Genomic DNA, 18593 nt, shown 5'->3' with positions numbered 1-18593 from the left:
CGTTTAGAGGCACGTGGATTTCTGCTGCAAATGACATGAATGCTAGGGTCCTGTGTGACGGTCCTACCAGTAGGTCTTACCACAATTTCTACAAGGTTATCGTTTTTCCATCACTGATACCTCGAATGCTAAAGGGTCTGCTGAGTCACAAGGCCTCAGAGACAGAACTGCTGTAACCACGGTCTAGATATAATTCAGAGCCCATTTCTCTTCTGGGCTGCACTCAAATTTGGCAGCATTTCATGTCACCTGATATATTCTTCAGAACAGTAATTCCAGGTTTGGAATACACTGTATTCACTTTCTTAGGACATCTCTGTTACCACTGTCGTAGGTTTAACTCTCTAGAAAGCAGACTCAATAGAGATGAAGTTTGGTGTACTATGTATTTACTAAGCGTCCTTTCTTGGAATCACTACCTGTGGAAGAGAGGACAGAAGCAGGTTGAGCGAAGGGAGAAGTCAAACTGCAATGGGAGTCCAGTGGCTGCAATGCCAAATCCACAGAGAGTTACAGAACTAGAATTGTCCTTCACAATTTTTTTCCAATTTGAAATGAAATGGTCAAGAACTGATCCGTGGTTGAATACAGGCCACCCCAGGAGGAAGCATGATTTCGAAAAAGGTGACTCTTCAGCTGAGAAAATTTCCAAAGGGAAGTTGAAGACTTTTTGCCACCAGCACTCCTAGCAGATAGAGCAATAAATCTCCCATTGAAGGGACATCTTGATTGGTGGCGCATCACAGAATCTAATACAGATTAATTGATAGCCTACGTATTTAACCACTGTCAAATTAAAGTAGAAATGGGAAAGAAGGGGATGTTGCATCATTAAAATCTTGCATAATTTTAAAGGAGATTTAAAAAACTCTTTGTCAGCATAACCCTGATGGTGTATGAAATGAATATTGGTATGATCTCCGATTTCTGGTGGGACGGGAAGGAAGAACAATCAGAGCTGGAACTCTGGATAGAAAGATCACTCTGCCATTTTGTACATATTGTCTTAAGCAACTGCCTTAAACTTGTCTGATAATCATTTTCCTTCTGTGTAAAAAAAAAACAAACAAAGAAGTATCTCTACATAGGTTTTTTTGAATGTACCACTTGCCTCAGAAAATGTCTAGATTATAGATGGTACAGTACTTTTAACTTTAATACCTTTTAAAACAAATTACAAATATTTTAACTTAGTATATTAAAGGCTATTTTAATAGAAAGTTTATATACCATAATAATTAACTATGTAGAGGTTTCTTACTTTCAAAAATACATACTATAATTATACAAATTATACCACTTGGTGTATAGAACCCCCCCCAAAAAAAGAATATAATAAACACACAAAGATTAAAATGATAATATCAGCATGTACAAACACTAGCAGAAATCTTGCCATAATTTTCTCATTATGTGGAAAGTGTATATTAAAAATTAAATACTTCTCACAGATTTCAAGTATTCCCATATACTCCTAGTTCACTCTGCATTTCCTCTAGATAAATTGATTTTAATTATTTATTTTAATAGTTATCTTTATGCCAGACTTTATGCTAAATTTCATGCTAGACATCTTGTGTTGATATTGTAATCACCAGAGTTTTGTGCCTGGTGTATAGTGGTTTAATAGATTAATGTTGAATGAGCAAATGAATAAATAAATGAATAAGATAATTTAGTAAAAATCAGTCATTATGATATTATAAGATGCAAAAGAAACCTTAATAACGATATCCTGACAAATAAGAAACACAGATAACAGTGATCCAAGAAGACAATGTCAGTGACAAGCAAATCATTATTTGGTTACTGGCTATTTTCCCTACCACACTGTAAGATCAGTAGGGCCAGGAAAGAATATGATTTTGTACAACTTTTTGTCCTCACACTTTCTCTGTGTCTGGCAACTTATTGGTACTCTATAAATATTTTCAAATGAGTTATTGAATGAGTAAGCTAAGTGAGGAACTACGATTGGTAAGCTGAGTGAGGAAATAAGACTAATGTGCAAGAATGCAAGCATAGAAATGGAATAGTTAACTGCAATGACTAGCTATTGCCAGAGGAGGGAAGCAAAGGGTAACAGAGCAGTTGGCTGGTGGAGCAAAAGGTACCCCTCAGAAAGCCTTCGAAAAAGGATAATTACCGCAGTGGCAAAATGTGGTCAATAATTAGAAGAATGGTTTCTGTGGCAAAGACTATGTAAGAGTCAAGAGGAAAGTTACTCCCAAAAGCCAAGTCAAGCCATTAGTCAAGACCAAAGGGTACTATGTAAAACTGGAAGAATAAAGCTAGAATATGACACTCTGAGAAAAAGCCATACATCAGGGTATGAAACAAGGAATGACAAGGCTTCAGAAATGTAGTCAGGTGGAAAATCTTTTCTGACAGTTCTCATGTTGCTCTGTGTGTCCTTAAATCTCTTGGTTTGGTTTGGGGACTTAAGTCTCTGCTACTGAAGGTGACAGGAGCCCAGACCTCACAAGGGGTTATTGCTAACATCGAGTATATAGTGTGAGGTTTTAAACTTGTCAAATATTATGGAAAACAAGAGATAAGGAGCAACCCTTGATTTCAAATTCAAGAAATTACGCTTAGAGGGGGGAGTTGGTGAGTGTTAGCCATCAAAAATCAACGATGAAGTTTTAAGCCAGACATCTGGGAAGATGACAGTTTCAACTTACAGTGTTTATCTCTTCTAATTGTTCTCACATGGAATAAATGGTGCTCAACATCTTGTCCAGGTTCACTGACAAGTGTGAACAAGGAAATTTATAGAAGCTTTGTTTCCGTACATACTTTTCCCATAAACTTGGTTACATTTCACAATTTAAATAAATGGTATTCTGAATTTATTTTTCCAGTTTTTAGTCCAGATCTCTTTATTTCTGCAATTTTGATATAAACTTCAAAATGCAATGTAAACTTACTGTAAATTCATTCAGCACAAAACAAGATTTATTCATGAATTAGGAAAATGACACAGACGTATGTTGCCGGCTCCTTCTCAATTCAAGGAGTTATATTCAGTGAAAGACCATAGCCAATCTTTTTGCCTGATATTGCATCCCATTTCCCTAATTCTTCCAAACCAAAACAAATACAGATTAAACCTTTAGTTAATCACTGTGGATTCTGATTTTAACTTTGCTAAATTCAAAATTCCTGATTTAGAATCCCAGCTCAGTTATTGATTACTGTGACTCTGGATAAGTCATGTTTTCTCTTTTTGCCTAAGTTTCATTATCTTTAAATTGAATATTTAGACTAAGTCAGAAGTTCTTAAATTGGAGCTTCGGTAAGAAAGATTAAAATGAGGGATGAATTTGGGCAGAAGTTATTTTGACCTTTCCTCTGTTATCCACTCCATTGTGAGTGTGTTGGTCCAGTCTCATAAAGGGAAAATAAAGGCTTGTGCTGCCTGTAGCATATTGTGCAAAAACAAAATTGGTTCAGATGTGTCCCTATGATAATATGTGGAAGTCCCAACTCCCATTACCTCTGAATGTGAATTTATTTGGAACCATTGCAAATATAATTAGTTAGGATAAGTTTATACTAGAGTAGGGTGGGATCTAATCCAATGTGTCCTTATAAGAAGAAGGAGGAGGAAAAGGAGGAGGAGGAGGAAGAGGGAGGGAAGGACAAGGAGAGAAGGGGGAAGGAGGAGGAGAAAAAAATGCTATGTGAATACAGAGACACACAGGGAGAATATCATGTGACTATAGAGGGGGAGACTCGAGTGATGGAGCTGCAAGCCAAGGATGCCAAGGATTAATTAATTGCCACCATTAGAAGCTAGGAAGACGCAAGAAGAGATTCTACTCAGAATCTCAGAGGGAGCATGGGCCCACTGATACCTTGATTTTAGACTTCTACCTCCAGAGCTTAGAGAGAATACAATTCTGTTGTTTTAAGCCACACAGTTCAGGGTACTTGTAACAGCAGCCTTAAGAAACTAATATAAGCAAGGACAATATTAACTTATTTCTGCAAATACAATAACATTATTACCTTATTTACACAAAGGTGAAGATGCTGAGGAAAACAAGAGTTAAAGAACACATGTTGGTTGCAGAGTCAACAAACCAAGCAAAAGAGAAGAGGTCCTCACTAGAAATAGGAACTATTATGTTTTCTAGGAAGGATGTGAATTGGTAGGGCACTTTTCCAAGAAGCTTTAATTAAGACAAAAAAATTAGTGACCTTGAATTTAGACTAATAGAAATTATATAATTTGTAGTGACAATATTGAATAAAAAGGAACTGAGATTTGTGGAACAACATCAAATTTATCAATATGTATGTAATGTGAGTCCCAGAAGAAAGAAAAAACGATAAAGATGTACTATTTGATGAAATAATGGCCAAATGTCCAAATTTTAATGGTAGATATTTATATATTCAAGCAGCTTAAAACAAACAAACAAACAAAACCAACCAACCAACCAAACAAAAAAAAAAACAGGTGAAAGACACACACACACACACACACACACACACACAGAGAATTACACTTAAACGCATAATAGTCAATGAAACTAGAAGGCAGTGGAATGATACATATTAAAATGCAAAAGTAATAAAAAACAAACAGATCAACCAACAACTTTATAGCCAGGAACACTATCCTTCAAAAATAAATGAAAAATAATGCCATTCGCAGATGAGGAAATTCCCAGTGAGGAAAATTGTTGCTAGCAGACCTGCCTTATAAGAAATACTGCAGGGTGTCTTTCAGACCGAAGGAACTAAATTAGAGTTTAACTCTGATCCACAGCGGGGAAAAAGCATCATTTTAGGTATATATTTTTTAAAAATGTATATATATAGATAACATCTCTTAAAATGTGTACATTTTTTGGCAGCCCCAATATATATGTGTGTGTATATATTTATATATATATATATCCTCTCATTATCACCCTTTTGAAATCAATAATATTGTCTAAAGCATTAACAGAGTATTTTATGTTTTTACATTGTAATATATGTTAAATATTTATAATATACATACACACACACACACACACACAGTATCTATAACTTACCAGAAATGCTAATCTGTATCCCCAGAAGCAACAGTTCAAGAAATAACTCAAATATAGTAAGAAAAACCAATAGATAAATCAGAATTGTACATAAAACCCAAACTGAATGACCACATCTATAAATTCAGATATAATTTATAATGCACATTTAAAAACATTATGTAGATTGAGAAAGTACAGATTGTACAAAAGCATTCAGAATATGCTTCATGTTTATGATTAAGCACAGAGTGGGTAGTGATGATTCTTTTCAGAACAAATAAAGAACTTTAGTAAGACAAGGGAGCCAGAAGTGGTTTATCCTTTCACTGGGGTAGAGTTCCAAAAGACTCTAGGCCTAATTTGGTCTACAAATAATTGAAGATTTCCTCCATAAGGGCATTATACAAATACACTCTACTTTGATCATCACTCAGAACTCTAACAATATAATTAGCATTGATTATAAAATAATAATTAAACAATCCCCCAAATGGAAAATTGCATGAAGAAACTACTGACTAATGAGGATTTGAAATGCACCGGACAAAGTTGGTTGCTTCGGGGTCAAAGTTATGTATATATAATGCACAGGGATCAGGCAAGAGCTTATTTGTTCATGAACTTAGGAAAGAATGTAAGTTCGATCAGGGTAGCTTTCTGTTCTTAATAATTTTATTCATGAGACATTTTGAGCAAAGGGATATTCTAGAGTTTGATGCCTCATTAGGTAATCTCCAACTTAAAACTCATGTCTGACGCATGAAAAGTGGAGACAATTTAAACAACTGCCTCGAGGGGCCACTCCCACCACTGACGTAATAGACATAGTAGTAAATAAAATACATGAAAAATCTGGATTGTTTTCATGGTCATTGTCCAGATAACTAATAGGAATCTACTTTTGGCATATCCAGAATTTGTGCCATAATGTTAATGGTCTATAAAAATGCTACATTGCTGAGGATCTGAATTTTATAACAAGGAGGAAGAGACAAATCATTAAGAATAAAGACATGGGAGGTTGGAAGGATCATGCTGTAAAATTAAAATCTTTTCTTATTGGAGTAGTTGTAGGAGATAATGATGTTAGTAATGTAGCTATCGAGAAAGATTAAAAAATGTGATTTGGGTGAGTCACTCCTGTATTTAGGAAACTGTAGAACTTTGAGATCAGTTCATCAGAAGGGTCATCGATTTCCATGTCAGAGGTGATGGTGTTAGTTATACATGGAGAAGTACCTTCCTATTTCTGTATTCAGAACAAAACCAGACGTGTTTGCACAGACAAATACACGCAAATACATCTCCATGACTTAAAGCTCATTTGAATTTTGAAGGAAAAAACATAATCATAAAACATAATTTAGTTCAATCTATGTAATAGATAAAGATAGATTTAGAACTTACTACAGGTTTGTATTCAGTTAAATGATTGAAGTGTGAAATGGAAGTGCGTTAAGCACTATGTTAGGAATGATGTCATTAAAAATAATGAAATATATTGGTTTTGGGTCTCAAATAAGAAACTCATAGAAATGAGTTTGATTGATTTACGCAAATAAACCAGTTTGCTCTGGGTAGTAAACTCAACAAGCCTGAATCAGTGAGGAATTCCTAAATCTGTAGCAACAAATTAATGTCAGCAAAAATGTTGGTGGACAATGAGCAGGAAGGGCATAGCACACAGCTGCAACAGCATACAATTCTGATGGTGGAGGCTCAGAGAGCCCGTCATTTCCCTCTTTTTCTGTGCATGTTTGAATAGGTTAATAGCATTGCCACGACATAAATACTGGCTGGGGAAGTTAATGTTGTTTTCTAGTCTTCTATACTTAGATTTTTGTTGAAAGATTTGTTCTTTGCTCACAGATATTATTTCTAATAGCCAGTTCTCTAACTTTTCTAGCTGTCTTTTGACTAGTTTGCTTTTCCTCTGCAGTCATAGGGCATAGCGGTAGCTACTCACATCCAAAGGAAACATTTCACTTTTGTTTCTGATTTCTTGTCTATTTATAAAAGCCTAAATCCCTGATCTCTTATTTTGACTTTCTTCATTAAAAATGAATCCCTATCTCCTAACCTAATTTATTAAGGGGTCAACATCATTGCCATTCTCATCTCAACCTGTCATGTTTCCTTATTCATGATCATGTTTTATTATGTTTACACCCCCCAGAATAGATAGTTGATCTCTTTAAAACTTTTGTCTTCCACAGATTAATCCAAGTTCTTAGGAGAATTATTTTCACCCAATTGTTCAGCTATCTAAATCAAGAGAGGAGTTAGTTGAGAAAGAGATTACACTTCCTTGTTATTCTGGAGTGTAAATCAATATCTTCTTTTCCTACGTGTATCTGCTATAAAGTGTTATGTCCCTTTTTTCTCCACTGCAGGTGGTACATGTCAGTTCCCTTAAGTTAGTATGACTATGGATCTTTACATAAATATAACATTATTTTAGATTAGTAAGCCTATCTAGAACCAAGATATCCACAGCAGCCATCAAAATCAAGGCATTTTACAAGCAGGGAAATTTTATTTTGGGTTAAAAAAATTTATAGAACATTTTTTCTTTATTTTATATATAAATTTATATAGTTAATCTCATAAAAGGATTTGGGTTATTGTTGTAGGCATTAAACTATTGTTACTGCAGCTATTCATATACATAAGAATATTGAATGTGATAAATGGTGCTTTTTGCTACCTATATAGCACTACGCATGAATAAATATATATTTTACTTTAAGAAATGCATTATATGATTTCCCCCCATTTTTTGAAGTAGATAAGACAGAATATAAATGGCAAAAAACTGTGTAAATAAAATGCACTATTATGAAAATTTGAGAAATACAGCTAAATCAGCAGTCTGGATATTCTTTTATCAGTACAAATAAAACAGATTCAAAAGTTGTAGGCTAAAACTTAAGTATCATGAGAAATGGGATACTATTATATATACAATATTCTGTTAAGAAATACTTCTTCCTTTTTCTGCTTTTGAGAGCTGGGCGACAGCTGAACTGTCCTCCAAATGTGATTGTTTGAATATAATTGTGTAGTTACATTGGATTTATACTTAAGATTGTTCTAGTCTGTTAATGATAATAATAGTAATAATAAAAAGCTTAGATTTATTTTTGGCATCTATTATCAAAAGGTATAAATATTTTCTCATAAAATGCACTACACTACATTATAATATTTCATAACACTTTATTGACTATAAGTGTTTAAGAAATTGTACTATATTATCCCATATTCACTTAAAAGATTATATAATTTGTTCAAAGTAATTTTTAAGTGATTGTGAGACAAACTAACAAACAAACAAACAAACTGCCCTCTTTGATATCCCTATCTTTGACTTTGGGGGAGATATAGAAATATATCCAGATTGGAAAAGAGAATAGAGATAAAGTGTGCGTGTGTGTGTCTGTGTGTCTGTGTGTGCGTATTCTTATAGTTACAAGTGACTTCCACCAGGTGGCAGATTTTCAAAGCCATCTTTATAATGTTTTGACTCAACCAGAAAAGTGTGTAAAAAACCTTATAAATGATTTATTTTATTCAATAATTTCTGTAAAGTGTAGTCAAAATTATTAAATTAACTCTTATTTCTGTAATGTGTGGTATGGTGCTCAACTCAAAAATTAAAAAATAAACATGTCTTTTGGCAACTTATTTTTTCCCTCAACTTCTGCTTCAGTAGAATTTAGTTACATTTTTATTATCACATTTAAAACAGTGATATAATAATTTAGCCTAATAACAGAAGGGGATTTATTTTCTAATATATCTATAAAGCAAGCACAAATACTTTTGAAAGTCTACTGTACAGTACATTGAATGTAACAAAATTCTGTTGAAAACATCAACAACTTTTATTATTCATTAACTTAGTACAAATCAGTTGCATTTTCTAAATTGTAAACAAAATTCTTAAAAAAAATCTTGTCCCCTGTGTCATTTTTCTGGCCACACTGCAGTATCCTTTAGTACTCCAGAGACAACTATTTTTATAATTTTTATGGTAATTATTACTATGAATTTCCTTATAGTTTTCCACAAAAATCTATTCTTAAGTAATATATTTCTAAATGTTACATTATTTTTTATTTTAATATCAATAATCTTCTAAGTCTTTTTATTTCTCCATATTGAGTTCCTGAGTTTCATCCATGCTAATACTATACATACATGGCTGCAGTTCATTTGTTTACATTAAGATAGAACACTATGTGAGTATCCATTTTACTTTTCAAGGACACTAACATTGTTCTAGTTCCTGGGCTAATACAAACCACTTTCTGAGAACATCCTAATATGAGTCCCTTGATGCACAAATGTTTGAGTTATAGGATATATTTAGTTTAAATAGATAATAACAAATTATTTCCCCAGGTAGTTGTACAAATTTATGCACAATTAGCAGTTACCAGAGTTTGTTTCCCATCTTAACAAATACATGTTATAATCAGACTTATAATTGTTGTTGACCTAATGGTTTTAATTTTGTACTGGTTGCTAATAAGATCTAGATCCTTTAAAAATATTTGTAAACATTTCTAGTGGATTATTTGTCTTTATTTAATTTACATATACTTGTGATATTAATACTTATATTAATTATATGCATTTAAAATTTCTTTCTCCAGTGTTTGCCTTTTCCCCCTCTTTTTTTCTGAATATGACAATAAGCATTATCCAGAAAGCAGCTGGAGGGAAACATATGTTAGATTACCTAGTAATGAGCTGGTTGGAACCGTGGGCCCTGCCTTCAGCCAAGCCAGAGAGTCCATAATCATCCTTGCACCAGTTTGAAGGCTCCCACGTCTGAGGCAGTGGATTCACTAGATGCCAATAGAGTTTATGAACTAAACTGACTCCTGGCATTTCTTTGTCTTTTCCAATATGGCCACTCAACCCAAAGTATAGCTGAAAACTGAACAAACCTTTTTTTCTTAATTGTTCGTTCCCTTTTCTCTAAGATTTTATATATATATATATATATATATATATATATATATATATATATATATATATTCTCTAAGGTTATATATATATATATATATATGACTTTTTCTCCTGCCCCCTTGCTAATCCTTCCTCCTTCTAGTCTCCTTTTTAGACTTAGTTCACCTCTCAGATGAACCTTGCTGTTTCTCAGGTTTAATGGCAGCCTTCCTCTTTTTTCTCCGTCTTCCTTCTCCTTGTACTTGATGTCACTCGAGTCTGTGACTCTATGACTGCCTCCACATGTATGAACCACAGGTCTGTTACTTTCAATCCAAACTCTACATCCCGCTATCCAACTTCTTATGTGAAACATCTTCCTAAATATTTTACAAGACCTTAAAATCTCTGGTAGCCTTCTCCAGACCTTGTCTTTTACTATATTCTGATGGAGTTGAGTCATTTAAATCAGAAAGCTAGGATTTATTCCATACACAGTTGTCTATCTTCCATATATTGAGTCTTTCTTCTTGATGCCCTGTCATCCTACTCCTCTAAGTCTCTAAATATCTTTCATTAGCTGTCTTTTCCATTTCAATCATCTCAATACTAAACCAGATTACCATCTTGTCTTACATCACACCTGTGATCTGATGAGAGCCCCGTGGAGGCACACATACTCATTTCTGCCTCAGTCAAATTCAGTCTCCACACTGCAAACAGAATGATGTTCACAAAGCTGAAATCTGTTTATGTCACACTTGAATTTTCATATTACACGGATATTGCTTCGCAATGACCTGAAGGAAAAGATAAAACCTCCTTAGCATGACTCCCTTCTTTGCTTTCCAGCATTCTGTCACACTAGTTCTCCTCTTCACTCTAATTTGCTCCAGTTTATTTTACCGAACATGCACCATGCAACAAGAGGTATTTACAGATACTTTTGCTCTTGTTTGGGATTTGCTTTGTAATATCCTTGCCCACTGTACACATTAGGATTTTTGCCTAGTACATCAGTAATTATTCTCTATCACTTTTCTCAGTTTTATTATATCTAGTAAAATAGAATCTTAAGATTGCCAACCTTCATAAGAGGTGACCTTTGCATTATCCCAAATTCAGGGGATAATGAATACATAATACTACTGCTTGAAATTTCAGATTTAAAATGCAGAAAATAATTAATTCACAGTAGTTGTTACATGTAAAATGACTATTGTAGTAACACACAACCACTTTAATAAATATGACTAGCTGAAAGGTCATCTTTGCATATTATATCTGCACAGCAAGCTATTTAAACATGAAAATTACTATATGTCATACATTTTATTCATGGATTTTCTCTCAGAGTGCACAATCTTTGTAATGGCCAAATATGTTTAGATTTGAAAATACAGGACAATATGGGTGTTATGAACTAAATGTTTGTGTCCCCTCAAAATTCATATGTTGAAAATCTAACAAAATATGTTGGGTTTAGGAGACGGAGCCTTTGGAAGGTAATTAGGGACCCTTATGAATAGGATTGGTTCCTGATAAGAGGGAGCCCCGGGTGATCTCTCATCCTCTTTCTGCCATGTGAAGATACAGTAACAAAACAGCAGTTTGTTACCCAGAAGGCTCTCACCAGAACCCAACTGCGCTGCCACCCTGATCTTGGACTTCCAGCTTCCAGAACTGTGAGAAATAAATTTCAGTTATTTATAAGCCACTGAGTCTATGGTAGATAGCCGCCTGCACTGACTAAAACAACGGAAGACCTAAAGATAAAAGTGATGCATGTGTATATTGACCTGATGATTGAAATTTTGAGAATAAAATAAATCTGTGTTGGAAAGAAATCTTGAATGGAAAGATTAAAATACCATTCGAAATGACTTAAGATTTTCAGTAATAATTTCAATATTTTTAAATTGTAGTTCACCTAAAATATTTTTAATTTCTGTAGGGTAAAGTGCCTGACAATTTGCTTTTTTGATTGTCATGTAAGTGCCCGACATTAAGCTTTAGATGATCTGACGCAAGGCACCCACTTAGAAGACATCCATCTGGAATAAACACATTGCCAGTTATGCATCTAGACAAAGAAAGAGTCAGGCTGTCCCAACCAGGAAGTCCCCCTTTTAGAAAGCACAGAGTGACATAAATAACTGACCACTTGCTTTTCCCTTCCCACATTTTAATTCATACCCTCATGTTTTAAATTCAGTAATAAAAAGTGAACCACAAAACCCCCTACCCAACCCTTGCCCCCACAAAGGCAGAACCCTAGGTCTGGGCTTCCTCTTCTCTCTCTCTAGCTGTCCAAGACCTGTGAGACCTCGGGCATGCCCCTGTGTGCTCTGCAACCTGTGAGAAATAAAGCTTGTTTTTTTTTCAAAATTTTCCAACTGTTGTTGCTAAGGGGCCTCTTGCAGTCATAGTAAGAACCAGTCCGGCTCTAGCATTCATTCGCTCTGGCAGGAACATGTCTGGGGAGGATCTAGAGGACTCCCATAAGCCACAGGTAGTACAGGCCTAGGGGAGTGTCCTCAGGCATTTTTAGCTGATAGCATTACTATCCATAAGCTGCGACCAACACAAAATGATTTCTCTTGGTGTAATAGTGTTAGTCAATTATTTAGAATGCATGTGTACTGTTGAAATGATTTACAATATTTTAAGAGTTGCCGTTCATGTTTACAGATTGGAAGGAACAAATTAAACTTTTTGTGATTGCAGATGACATGGTTATCTGTGTAGAAAAATCCCAAAGAATTAACAATAGCAATGGCAACAATGATTATAGCAAGATTGCAGGACACAAGATTCACACACCAAAAGTGAATTTCTTTCCCGTATACCAGTGACGAACAAATGGAATTTGAAGTTAGAAATACAATATTACATTAGCACCTCAAAAATGAATTACTTAAATAAACACACACACACACACACACACACACACACACACACACGAGCTAAATGAAAATAAAAACTATAAAGTTTTGATGAGAGAAATAAAAAAGATACTCTAAATAAATGGCGAAGTATTGTAGATATATAAAGGAAAAGACTCATTGTCAAGGTGTCATGTCTTCTCATAATAATGTACAGAATTAGTGAAATCACAGTAAAAACCACTATATAGTAGATATGAACAAACATTCTGGGTTAAATGGAAAGATGAGAAACCCAGGGTTGCTGGCACAATATCGAAGGAAATGAACAAAATCAGAGGACTGACACAACTTGACTTCAAAATATAACTATAAAGCTACAGTAAACAAGATAGTGTAGTATTGATGAAAGAAAAAACACAAAGATCAATGAAACAAATAGTTCAGAAATAGATCTACATGAAGTTCTCTCAACACTGTCAATGATTTCTGCGATTTTATGTGAAACAACATATGACAAAATCAATTTTACCATAGGTTAATTGATATAAACAATTATATTCCTATGGCATATTTCTGGTCATAAAAACACCACCACACTTCTAACTAAAGACCTAAAACACTCTGATAATAAACATTGAAATAAATGTGAGCTATACATACATATAGGAAAGATGAATACAAACAAGTAAGAGAATTCCTTTCCAACCCACTTACTCCAGTTCAGGGTCGAGGGTGGCCAGAGCCTACATGAGAGTTCAGGGTCCTTCCATCGAAGGGCCACTCACACCCACACTCACTCACTCAGACCGGGACGATGTAGACAGGCCAGTTCACCAATGTGCACGTCTTTGGGATGTGGGGGAAACCGGTGTATCCTGAGAAAACCCGTGTAGACACCGGGAGAGTGTGAGAACTCCACACCGACAGTGGCCCTGGCAGGGGATAATTTTTTTATTAACATTATAAGGAAACAACGTTGAATGAAACCATGTTATTTGAGGGCCCACTGTACCTATAGTCAAATGATCTCTGACAAAGTGGGCAAGAAAATTCAATGGAGAATGCATAGACTTTTGAACAAATGGTGCTTGAGCAACTGGACATTCACATGCAAAAAAAAATGAGTATAGACACAAAGCTTAGAGTTTTTATAAAAGTTAACTCAAAATAGATCATAGAATGAAATTTAAAATCCCAAAATTTAAGACTCCTAGTAGGCATATGGATATCTATATGACTTCAATATTGGTAATGACTTTCTTGATACAACATCTAAAATGGCATGATCAATGATACAGATGGAAGAATCTGAAGAAATTAATTGATAAAAGCACAAGTGTCTACAATATTTATTTTGAAAACTTCATTGCGTCTTAAAAAATCTCAATTTTTGTGGCAACTTTTTTGATTGTGTTCTATTTTAATTGCATCAGTTAGTGGTTTTTACATTTTAAAATCACAATTGTTTTTATATTTAGCATTCTATGTCTTCAATTTATGCTGATGACTTGTTTTTCTCCTTCTTATGTATTATTTTGGGGAGACATATTGGAATATGTGGATATAAGTACCTACTATTTTCTTTAGCTACCAAAAATGTGCTTTTATAATAATTTCAAAAGAATTTAATGATTTTAAATAAATGCCAGGCAACTAAAATGTTGTCTGAATATTGTTTTTGGTTTTAAAAATAAAACAGTTGAAAGAAGTATAAATAGAAAGTCAATTTTCAATAAATTAACTTTTTTCTGGAGATAATAAAAAATAAATATTGGATAGTTAAGTACAATAAAAATCAACACTTTGTATTAAACTCAGAGTTAAAAGAATGTTATAAAATTTTCAGAAAAAAAGGTATATAAACTGACACATTAAAATGTATTGTTCAGAATCCTCAGAAATAAGTTCTGGAGAGAAGAATACAGTTTTTAGGGATATAGGAAAATAGCCAGGATATTATATTATAATGGTATAATATTATAGTACCATAGTATTATAATAATCTAATATGTAGTATTCTAGTGTAATACAATATTACAGTATTACAGTGATATGAAAATATCAAGAATATGCCAACATTTGGAAACAGTGCATTAGTCGAGAGGAATAAGTATATGAAAGATTACTGAATACATTGGTTTTGATTACAAGTGACTTGTCCACTTTAAACAAATATTAGTTGAAAAACAAACTCTAACTAAAGAATTGAATGTGTCTTTCTATTTGAAACATCGATTATTGTAAAATCAACTTTATATAAATTAATTTTAATTCACTGTGAAATTCTCCTGTTATAGGAGTCAAAACTGTAAAAGTTAATGTCATATTTTCTACATGCACAAGAAAATTTACAATTGATAATTATGAAAAGTAATTTAGAAAAATATTCATTTGATTAAAACAAAACTCATGTTCAAAGAGTTATATGTAAATGCAGTTTCTGCAATGGTGTGGGTTAAATTTCCACCCTGGGACACTCTTTAATAACTAAAATATATTTTTACTTTTCAAGTAGATATTGATGCTTCCTTAGAAACATGCTTTGTGATTCTCAAGTGATAATTAACGGCATCATAAAAGTCAACAAACATTCTGTTCCAGAGAATGCTCTTCAATTAATTAGTTAAATAGTCCCTTAATTATCTATACTATTTTTGTACACTCATTTGCATTAAAATAACTTATTGTAAACATTTAAAAAATCTAACTTCAAAATAAATGAGTGGTTGTAGATTTCCACTACAATAAATTTAAAAACAGCCACAGCAAGAATGTATGTTCGGAGGTAGGATTCCTTAGTCAATTTTCTGCATACATTTCCTGTACAGCAAACCCATGAGTTTCCACTTTTCCCACTGATCCCCACTGACTGGCCACCATGAGTCTCCATGCACAATTCTGGCCAATGGTATCAGCCAAAGCATGACCAGCTGGTACAGCAAGTGACTGGCAGGGACAGCATCATTCTCCCACCTGTGTGTCATATATGAAGGGGTTGTTAGCAGCACTAGTTACGCCTCTCCATACTGCATGACATACTGGTCTTGGAAGGTAAGCATTAGTTACCTTGTCTCAGGAAAGGGCAGAGTAAAAAGAAATGGGTATAGCATCCACATTAACAATGTCTTACAGGGAAACCTCTGTTCACTGCACACACATAATACACACTGTAAGAACAACAACAACAAAAAAGAAGGAACTGGAAGTACAAATTGTAGGTGGATAAAATTGTCACATGTTCTTATTATTACGTGGGTTACTAGTGATACTCCATCACAAAACTGAAAATCTAGTACAAGTGGTAATGGGACCTGGTGCTAGAATATCAAGTGTATATCAGATTCCACAAGGCAATGCAGGTGTGTGTGGGCGTGTGCATTTCCCCTAGTGTCAAGATTGTTTAAATTGATTGTACCTCACAGTTTAGACAGGCCATTCACACTATTTAATTCCTCCAGGGTAGTGGTTCTCAACTGAAAGCAAATTGCCCTGCAGGGGACAATTGGTAATGTCATTTTTGAATGTCAGCAATGGGGGTTTGTTACTGACATCTACTGGGTAAACATCCTACAATGCACAGGACATCCACTGAAAACAAAATGTTACAGGTGCAGTAATGTCAGTGGTGCTGAGATGGAGTAACCCTTCTCTAGACACATGACAGCAGCCCTCAGTGTCTAACTACTGGGTAAAGAAATAATGTGAAAATTTAGAAATTTTGAACTTTTAGGAAATGAGACCACTCCCTCCCAAAGGGTTCAGTTTAAAATAGACATATAGAAAACACCACAGAGATATTAATCAATCGTTCAATTATTGCTATATTCCAACTGTCGTTCAACAATTAGGTCTCTGTTCCTGATAGTTGGTCAACTTCAAATAGAAAAATAAAGAAATTATTTTGTAAATCATTTAGACATAGGAGGTGCCTGACGAAAATAAAACAAATAGCCTAGAACATTAAGATGTTATAACTATAAAACACCTTTCAAGAAATTCACTTTTAGAAATTACTTCATTAGTACTCACCCTATGCCCACAAGGTAGATGATAATAACCATCAGATCTGTTTTACAGATGAGCAAACTTGGTTACACAGAGGTTAATTACTTACACAAGTTTAATTTGGAAATCAGTTCTAGGACTGGGATTTATGTGCTGATCTTAGAACTTCAAACTATAAAATTACACATTTTTACTCTCTAATAGGTTTAGTTCAAATACCATATTTTTTATTTCTACATTAGCAATTCAATTTTACCGTGTACCTTAGGACTCATTTTATTTATCAATTTAATATATTTTGATTGAATGGCTATTAGATACAGGGTGTTGTGCTAAGTACTGGGAGACTCTGTAATGTAGGGATTGAAGGAAGGGTCTTACAGCTCGAGATGAGATTATTCTGCAAATTCATCTCACCTCCCTCAATGGAAAAGTTCTTGCATTCAGTACTATAGCCCTGCGTGTGATCTCCACAGATCCAAATCTCTGGAAAGTTCAATGCATGAAATTGGTTTTTCTATTGCTGCATGAGCATAGGTATTCACTAGATGGTTTTGAATTTTAGAATACTTATTCATACATGTCATCCTTTTATAACTGGAAGTTTGAATAGGAAAATAATGTATTTCCATAGTCTAGCCTGAGAGAGCCTCTCCAATATTGAACAGTATTGAACTTGGTGGTAATGAATAATTAGGATAACACGTGGCACTTAATACTGTGGAATACATGTTAATTATTACTGTTACTATCAAACTTCCCTGGACCAGGAATTGAATGGAAATTTATTTCAGTTAAATTGTGGATACTAAATTGACCTCAAGTCCTCTGCTCCCACAATTTTCAAGGTGGAGAAACTACCCATATCATTTCCAGTTGCTTCTAACATATGACCAGGTTTTCATTACCATACGAGTATAGATAATAATATAGAATCAGTCTTGCTCTTTGATTTTAAAGACAAATGTTCATGGCAAGTAAAATTCAAATTCTCCAGTTAAACTACCAAACCAAAACTGATCTAAACTGTCTTAAATGTATGACTTTATAATGAAGCAAAAGTGAGCTAAATGACTGAATTAGGCACACAGTTTACATCCTATTAATATTTCTAAATACTTCTATCAGCTGACGTACAGTAATATATTGGCTTATTTTTTAGGTTTTAGAGGAGACTCAAACAACTGACTCAGTATCATAGGAGCTTTTTGATGTTGGGTAAGTTGTTCAGTCTTTCTCTGTTATTTCCTCACCTGTAAAATGGAGCTGATGAGAGCATTCGTCACATTACAGAGTTTTTGTGATGTGATTGGCATATTTATGCTTTGCAGAGTGGGCATTGACTTTTTAAAAGAATATTGATATGATGAAAGTGGTTGTTTTGGTTATTCAGTATGGTTGTAGAAAGATACCCAATAAGTGTGACAATGGAAGGGAGATCAAAGAGAGGGTTAGTTAACTATTCTAGGTGTGGTGAGTAAGAGATTAAAATGGGATAATAAAATATTCAGTTGCCTAAAAATACCTCGAAGAGGCAAAGTTATAGAATGCAACCAACCATTGCCTCTTTTGTTTGATCCCAAAATATGACAGAAAATGCCTCGTTGGGACTCAATCTGGAGAGATAATTTCTCTCTCCCCAAACATATTTTTGTTTGGAAAAGACCAATGTGATAGAAGTGTTTGATAGTGAAGTCAGCTTACTGCT

At 34.1% G+C, this 18593-nt stretch overlaps 1 long non-coding RNA gene across 1 annotated transcript in view; it reads left to right on the top strand.

Moving 5' to 3' along the window:
* LOC117038219 (uncharacterized) overlaps positions 1–18101 on the top strand; it is a 123901-nt gene extending 105800 nt beyond the window's left edge. The window contains exon 3 of the long non-coding RNA XR_004425644.1: positions 18048–18101. This is a non-coding gene — a long non-coding RNA (uncharacterized LOC117038219). The remainder of the gene's footprint in view (positions 1–18047) is intronic.
* The last annotated feature ends 492 nt before the right edge of the window (positions 18102–18593 follow it).

The sequence above is a fragment of the Rhinolophus ferrumequinum genome, chromosome 18 (assembly GCF_004115265.2).
Source record: "Rhinolophus ferrumequinum isolate MPI-CBG mRhiFer1 chromosome 18, mRhiFer1_v1.p, whole genome shotgun sequence".
NCBI classification, from domain to species: domain Eukaryota; kingdom Metazoa; phylum Chordata; class Mammalia; order Chiroptera; family Rhinolophidae; genus Rhinolophus; species Rhinolophus ferrumequinum.
This window is presented reverse-complemented; position numbering and strand designations above follow the sequence as displayed.